This window comes from Loxodonta africana, chromosome 7, assembly GCF_030014295.1.
Source record: "Loxodonta africana isolate mLoxAfr1 chromosome 7, mLoxAfr1.hap2, whole genome shotgun sequence".
Lineage (NCBI taxonomy): Eukaryota > Metazoa > Chordata > Mammalia > Proboscidea > Elephantidae > Loxodonta > Loxodonta africana.
Window position 1 is genome coordinate 26,171,722 of NC_087348.1, and position 8,257 is coordinate 26,179,978.

Genomic DNA, 8,257 nt, shown 5'->3' on the forward strand with positions numbered 1-8,257 from the left:
TTGATTTCTGGCCAAAGCACCTCAAGTGCAGCCACTGCCCATTTGTCAGTAGAACTTGCATCTGCTGTGATGCTGAATAGGCATCAGCAGAACTTCCAGATTAGGATGGACTGGGAAGTAAGGCTTGGTGATCTACTTCCAGAAACCGGTTAATAGAAACTCCGTGGATCACAGAGGTCTGATCCTGTTGTGCATGCGGTTGCCATGAGTCGGAGGTCAACTCAAAAGCGGTTAACAGCAACAACATCCCATCACTGCCTGTAGGATGTTATTACCCCCTTCAAAAAAACAAAGATGAAGACGTAACTGGGTACACTCTGTGTCCACAGCGTATCAGAATATCGCATTTAGGACCCAGACACAGCCACTGAAATGTCGGTGTTGTCAGCGGTAGAGCCATACAGGACTCAGTTGAAGAATGTCACCGAAGTCACCATGTTTACATTGCTGGGCTTCACAGATGACTTTGAGCTTCAATCTACATTTTTTTTGGCTATTTTTTGCAATTTATGGTTTTACCCTGCTGGGAAATTTGGGGCTGGTTTTATTAGTCACGGCAGATGCCCGACTTCACAATCTGATGTACTATTTTCTGTGTGTGTTATCCATCTTGGATGCCTGCTATTCTTCAGTTGTCACTCCAAAAATGTTGGTCAATTTTCTGACAGACAATAAAGCCATATCATTTATTGGATGTGCAACACAGATGCTGCTCTTTGTCACTTTTGGGACCACAGAATGCTTTCTCTTGGCAGCAATGGCATATGATCGCTATGTAGCAATCTACAACCCACTTCTGTATTCTGTTAACATGTCACCCAGAGTCTGTGTGCCACTCGTCACTGCTTCATATGTTGGTGGTGTTGTGCATGGTACTTTACACACAGTTGCGACTTTTAGCCTCTCCTTCTGTGCATCCAATGAAATTAGACATGTCTTTTGTGATATCCCTCCACTCCTTGCTATCTCCTGTTCTGACACTCACATCAACCAGCTTCTGCTCTTCTACTTTGTGGGTTCTGTTGAGGTATTCACCATCCTGATTGTCCTGATCTCCTATGGCTTCATTTTGTCAGCCATTCTGAGGATGCACTCTCCTGAAGGGAGGCAAAAATTCTTTTCCACTTGTGGTTCTCACTTAACTGGAGTGTCAGTTTACCATGGAACAATCCTCTTCATGTATATGAGACCAAGTTCCAGCTATGCTTTAGACCATGACATGATAGTGTCTGTATTCTACACCATTGTGATTCCCATGCTGAATCCCATCATCTACAGTTTGAGGAACAAAGATGTAAAAGAAGCAATGAAAAAAGTGTTCGAGAGAAATTGGTTTGTAAAGTACATTTTTAGCATTGAGTAAAACCGAAAAGAATGTTGGATGTTAGTCCATATTTCTACTCAAAATTATCGAAGAAAATGTCTTGCTTGTAGTTAATAGTGTCCATATGTCCTAGAACATTTTCAAATAAACCACTAATTAATCTTTCAATGCATAATTTTACAAGTACAAATAAATTTTACCTCTATATACCTATGACTGTATTCAAAATAATCCATATTAATCATTTATTGAAGAATTAGTATTTGTATAACTGTATTTTCACTTACTATAATGATGATGGAAACCCTGGGGGCGTAGTGGCTAAGTGTAACGGCTGCTAACCAAGGGTCTGCAATTCAAATCTGCCAGATGCTCTTCGGAAGCTCTACGTGGCAGTTCTACTCTGCCCCACAGGGTTGCTACAAGTCAAAATCGACTCAACTACAACAGGTTTTGGTATAATGGTGGTGCCCTCAAAACTCTATGATGTAACTTACCCTCACATTTTTTATAACAATTACTCAGCACTCTTTTGGAAGTTTAATTCCTCACCCTGCAATCCCTGTGAAGAATCTCCCAAAGGTTACTTTACTTGCCCTCTGTGCCCTCACACATTCAAATCCATGCATCCTCTGAGCATGTCTTTTGCCTTGTTTGGCTCAATACCATAAACTTTTATTGTTATTAAAGTTTTTCATTGACATTGCCCAGTCTCAGGAATTGACTCTATCCATTTTGAAAATACGAAATATATACTGAGACTAAACCAAATGAAAGCTATTGAGCCTACTTCAACTCTTGTGACCCCAAGTATGTTACAGTAGAACTGTACTCCGTAGGTTATTCAATGGCTGAGTTTATGGAAGTAGATCACCAGGCTTTTCTTTTGAGGCATCTCTGGCTGAGCTCAACATCCAAGCTTTTGGTTATCAGCTGGGTGTATTAAACATTTGTACCCTCCAGGAATTCTATACTAAGACTTTGTTGTTGTTATTTGTTAGGTTGCTGTCAAGTCAGCTCCTACTCTTGGTGACCTTATGTATAACAGAATGAAATATTGTCTGATCCTGTGCCATCCTCACAATCTTTGGTCTGTTTGAACCATTGTTGCAGCCACTGAGTCTTGTCTATCTCTTGAAGATTTTCCCTCGTTTTTGCTGACCCTCTACTTTACCAAACATGTTGTCCCTTCTTAGTGATTGATCTTTTCTTATGATGTGTCCAACATAAGCAAGACAAAGTGTAGCTAGCTTAACTTCTAAGGAACATTATGGCTGTACTTCCTTCATTACGGATTTGTCAGTTCTTCAGAATTTCCATGATATATTCAATATTCCTTGCCAAGACCACAATTCAAGTTATTGTAGTGATACTGAGAAACGAGGTAGTTATAATTATTGAGAGTATACTTCTAGCCCAGGAAAAATAACTAAAGATATAACTTAGAGAATAACCTACAACTGACTACTATGTGTGGTTTCTCCAAGATCTGAAAAACTAGCCCGCCTTTGACAAACCCTTTAGTGATCTTAGTTCAATTTCTGTTGTTGTTGTTAGTTGCCATTGGATTGATTCCTAGTTCTACCTTTATTTAGTAATGTGAGGAACAGTCTTGCACTGGCCATTGTTCCTCAAAGTTCATCAAAAGCCCAATGATCAAGGCCCGGGAAATGAAAAAAGATCCCACATCACGGCAGCTCTGTCCTGCTTATGCCAAGTTTCATTTATTTATTGGTTTTTGTTTCACGATTTTTTACTTGAGAGTCACTGAGAATGAACCGTTCCTTTTCTTTCAATGAAAGTCACTCTCTTCCCATCTGTGGTGCCTAACCTGTGACTCAACCACAACAAAGTCATCGGAATATTGTAATTAAAACAATGTTCCTTTAAGAGTCAATTCTTAAGTGTAAGTTGAGTTCTGAACTAAGACTAGGTTGTGTCTTAAGCCAATCTCTTCTGAGATTTAAAAGAGAAAAATGAGCAGAGAGACTGGGGACCTCATAACACCAAGAAACAAGAACCAAGAGAATAGTGTGTCTTTCGGACCAAGCGTCCCTGCATTGAGAACTCCTTGAACTGGAAGACTGATGACAAACACTTTCTCCCAGAGCCAACAGAGAGAGAAGGCCTTCCCCTAGAAGTGACACCCTGAATTTGGGGTTCTAGCCTCCTAAACTGTGAGAGAATAAATTTCTCTTTGTTAAAGCCATCTACTTGGGGTATTTCTGTTATAGCAGCACTGGATAACTAAGACCCTGAGAGAGTGGGGTGCTGCTCTAACAGATACCTAAAATATGGAAGTAGTTTTAAAACTATAAATGGTGAAAACCAGCAGCAGTAGAGAACCAGCCGTAACAGAGAACTGGAAGTGGTACAAGCACACCAGGGTGTGATGGTGCTGGAGCTGACCCAGGGAGCCAGAGTGCTGAGTGCCTTTGCGAAGGAGGTTTCCTGGTGGAGTGGGGTGCCTCTAAGAACTTACTGGTGGAGCTAGGCTTGCTGATCCATGAAGCGAGAGAGCTGAGTGCCTTCCAGACTAAGTTTATTGGCCAAGTAGGGTGCCTCCAGGTGATTACTGGTGGATATACAGAGCTTTGGAACACTTGCCCAAGAATGGCAACTTGGGAAGAGAGTCCCAAAGGGCCAAGAGGCCAAGGGACCAGGAAGCAAATGCTGAAAAGACAAGGAACACAGGAAGCAGAGATACGTCAATCCCAAAGGGTATGACCACAAATTTTAGGGTCTCAAACGGTGGAGTGGCAACTCAGATGGAGTAGGAGAATGGGGCCTCCCAGAGCCAAGGGAACAGAGTTGCCATTCCACTGGGCCTGGAAGGCAGAGTTGAAGCCCAGGGCCAAGGGGTCTCCAGTCAGAATCCAGAAAGTGTGGCCAATACCTAGAGTCTTGAGGGCAGGGTCATTGTGCAAATGGTCTCAGAGAACAGAGGATTATTTTCAAGCCTTGAGAGCTAATGTAATGTGTTCTGCTGACTTCCTCGGGGTCTGTTATTCCTTGTTTCCCTCTAATTTCTCCCATTTGTAATGGAAATGTATAGCTTGTGGCTGTTTCACAATTGTACTTTGGAAACAGATAACTTGTATTATAGACTTCACAGATTAATAGGAATGTTTGGATTTTGGACTTGGAGTTGATTTAAGGCTTTTGCTATGATATGATGGAGTGAATGCGTTTTACATGTGCTGAGGACATGAATTTTGTAGGCCAAAGTGTGGAATGTCATGGATTGAATTGTGTCCCTCAAAAATATGTGTCAACTTGGCTAGTCCATGATTCCCAGTTTTGTGTGATTGTCCACCATTTGGCCATCTAATGTGATTTTCCCATGTGTTGTAAATCCTATCCCTATGATGTTGATGAGATGGAATTAGTGGAAGTTATGTTGATGAGGCAGGACTCAATCTACAAGATTAGGTTGTGTCTTAAGCCAATCACTTTTGAGATATATAGAGTGAAGAGAGCAGAGAAACATGGGAACCTCATACCACCAAGAAACAAGAGCCAGGAGAAGAGCGTGTCCTTTGGACTTGGGATCCCTACACTGAGAAGCTCCTCCACCAGGAAAGACTGATGACAAGGGCCTTTCCTGGAGCCGATACAGAGGGAAAACCTTCCCCTGAAATTGCACTTCTAGCCTCCTAGACTGGGAGAGAATAAATTTCTCTTTGTTAAAGCCATCCACTTGTGGTATTTCTGTTGTAACGGCACTGGAAAACAAAGATATTCTCTAAAACACTAATTTTCAAAGACGCAATATGGGAAACATTTTATCTTATAAAAATTACACAACTAGAAGCCACAGCACCTTAAAATATACATTTTGATTATCATCAATTGAGGTGATGTTTTGTAACATTTTCAAAGTGTAGAACTAGAACCCCAAGTAGATATTGCACTGGTGAGAACAGTGAAGTACACCAGACAAAGGCATATTATAAGGATAAACTCAGTTGTTACATTGTGGAGGGGGGGAGGGACCAAAAAACCTCAGTTTTTCCCTAAGACCTAAAAATTTGAAACTTGTATACATCTAACAATGGAAGTTCAGAATGCATGCAGAAAACATTGTTAGAATGGAAAGGAACAATATATAAATACACGACTGTAACTCGAGATTTGCACATTCTTCTCTCAGTAATTGATAAAATCCATAGATAAAAGAAATCACTACTGAAATATGCTTCACATATTTTATAATTTGTTCCTGGATGGGGCAAATGGTTAATGCTAACAGTGCATTTCTAAATCATCCATGAGTCAAGGAGGCAATCTTAAGGGAAATTACAATATATTTTTATTTGAATGAAAATGAAAATAGAACATTTCTCAATCTGGGGGATATAGTTAAGTCCCTGTTTTAAAAGAAATTTATTGAATTAATACTTGTTTTAGAAAACAAGAGAAGATTTTAATCAACAGGCTAAGCTTTGACCAGAAAAAGAAAATAATAATAATAAATTAAAAATAAAAGCAAACAAAAGGAAGAAAATAACAGCAGAAATCTATAAATTTGAAAAAAAATGAAGCCAAAATTTCTCTCTATGAGGAAGTTAATAGATTGATCAGATTGATCAGGTTGATCAAAAAGAAAAAAGAGAAGACACAAATTACTATTGCCAGGAATGAAAGAAGGGATATCACAATATCCTCACACATATTAATGGAATGATAAGAAAATATTATAAATGACTTTTTTGGTAATATGTCTGATAATTTTGATGAAATAGATACTTCTTAAAAGGTTCATACCAGAAAAAAGAAAAAGGGTAACCCATTAAATAATCTCTTAGAGAAAACAAATAAATCCTTTTAAAATATTCTACATTAGTAGCATCACTAGGGGACTGGGTGGGTGAAGTGTGAACCACACCCCCTGACACTGGCAGAGGAGATGACTCCAAAATGTCTCCAGGGTCTGCAGAGGTGGTAAGCAGGCTGACACCTCATCAAGAGGGGCTGACACAGCAGTGGTTTCATTAATTTTGGTGTCACCCATCACCCAGTGTAGTAAGTTGTCAATATCTCAATGTGGAGACCCTCTCTCTGGTCAATGGCAGCATGGACGCTCACCAGCATTCACCCTGACTGTCAGTGACAGGCCAGTGGAGGGGGAGCTGTGGGGAGCTGTGAGGGGTGGATGTGGGAGGTGGATGTGGGAGGGAAGGTGTATCTCAGCGTGGTGCCTGTTCCTGAGTGGGGGAGGTTTTGGGCAGCTCCATCCATGGGGAGGCAGTTCTCTCACCAGCCTGCCCATGGAGGGAGGGGGTGACACCATGAGTTCTGCACCGGCTGAAACTAACCCTAATGACACCATTGTTCTGGATGAATAAAAATTTGGAATTTTTTCCTTTGCTTTATAGATATTATTGTTGAGAAATGAGAGGTAATCAGAGTTATTCTGACTGATTCTTTTAATGAGACCACATCTCTCTCTTCAGAAACTTTTAGAATTTTCCCATTTCCTCATTCTTCTACAGTTTTCTGACAATTTTCAAGTATTCTACCAGACACATGGGGGATCATTTTCTCTGGTCTGCAAATGTGCCTTTAATCAATTCTCCAGGAATTGTCCCTGTTATATTTTTTAATGTCTCTTTTTGAAGCTACTCCAATTCAGATGTTGAACCTGCTTGACTGAATCTTTTATTTTCTTTCTGATTTGTTCATCTTTTTGTTTTACTTTGATGGAGCATTTTAAGATTTTATTAATCTCCAATCATGTTTAATTTATGCTACCAAATTTAAATTTCAGGAATTGTCTTTGTTCACTTAGTATTTCTTTTATATTCAGGGTGAAAATGAAATTTTACATCTCTAAGCATACTAGTGAAAGGTTTTTGTTTCGTTTGTTTTTATATTTTCTTCTTCAGCTTCCTTCTGTATTTTTTGTTCTCTCTATCTTTCTCTCTTTTCTTCCTCTTAGTGTGATCTTTCATATTACAGTCATGGGAAGAAAGGTTTAACACGAAGTCTGCACCCATTTTGTCTCAGCCAGGACACTAGAAAGGAATAAATGGATTCAATCAAATCTATTTGTAAATAGGCTAATGTCCATGCACCCAAGCAAACCTCTTGGTAAACAATACAGTGTTAATTAGTGATTGATGAAAAGCTAGTGGAGGGACTGCCATTCCTATAAAATGTTTGTAGGTGATATACCTTGTCTAGAGAGTTATTCCCCCACATGCCTGTCAGTTTGTCCTACTGTGTGGGCTTGTGTGTGGCTGTGACGCTGAAAGCTATGCCACAGGTGTTCAGATACAAGCAGGGTCCCCCATGGTGGACAGGTTTCAGCTGAGCTTCTAGACTAAGAGAGCCTAGAAAGAAGGAACCAGCAGTCTACTTCTGAAAAGAATTACCCAGTGAAAACATTGTCTGATATAGTGCCGGAAGATAAGCCCTCCAGGTTGGAAGACGCTCAAAAGACTACCGGGGAAGAGCTGCTTCCTTAAAGTAGAGTTGACCTTGATGACACGGATGGAGTCAAATTTTTGGGACCTTCATTTGCTGATGTGGTACTACTCAAAAATACGGAACGTACCAAGCATGAATCCAGGAAAATTGGAAATTGTCAAAAATGAAATGGAATGCATAAACATCGATATCCTAGGCATTAGTGAGCTGAAATGGATTGGCACTGACCATTTTGAATCGGAGAATCATATGGCCTACTACGCTCAGAATGATAACTTGAAGAGGAATGGCACTGCATTCATCCTCAAAAAAGGACATTTCAAGATCTACCCTGAAGTACAAGGCTATCAGTGATTGGATAATATCCATACTCCTGCAAGGAAGACCAGTTAATACTTTGTCACGGATTGAATTTTGTCCCCCTAAAAATGTGTGTATCAACCTGGTTAGGCCATGATTCCCAGTATTATGTAGTTGTCCTCCATTTTGTGATTTTAATTT

At 40.0% G+C, this 8,257-nt stretch overlaps 1 pseudogene; it reads left to right on the plus strand.

The window, feature by feature from the left end:
• The first annotated feature begins 372 nt into the window (after positions 1 to 372).
• Positions 373 to 1,363, plus strand: LOC100665659 (olfactory receptor 5T9-like; annotated as a pseudogene).
• The last annotated feature ends 6,894 nt before the right edge of the window (positions 1,364 to 8,257 follow it).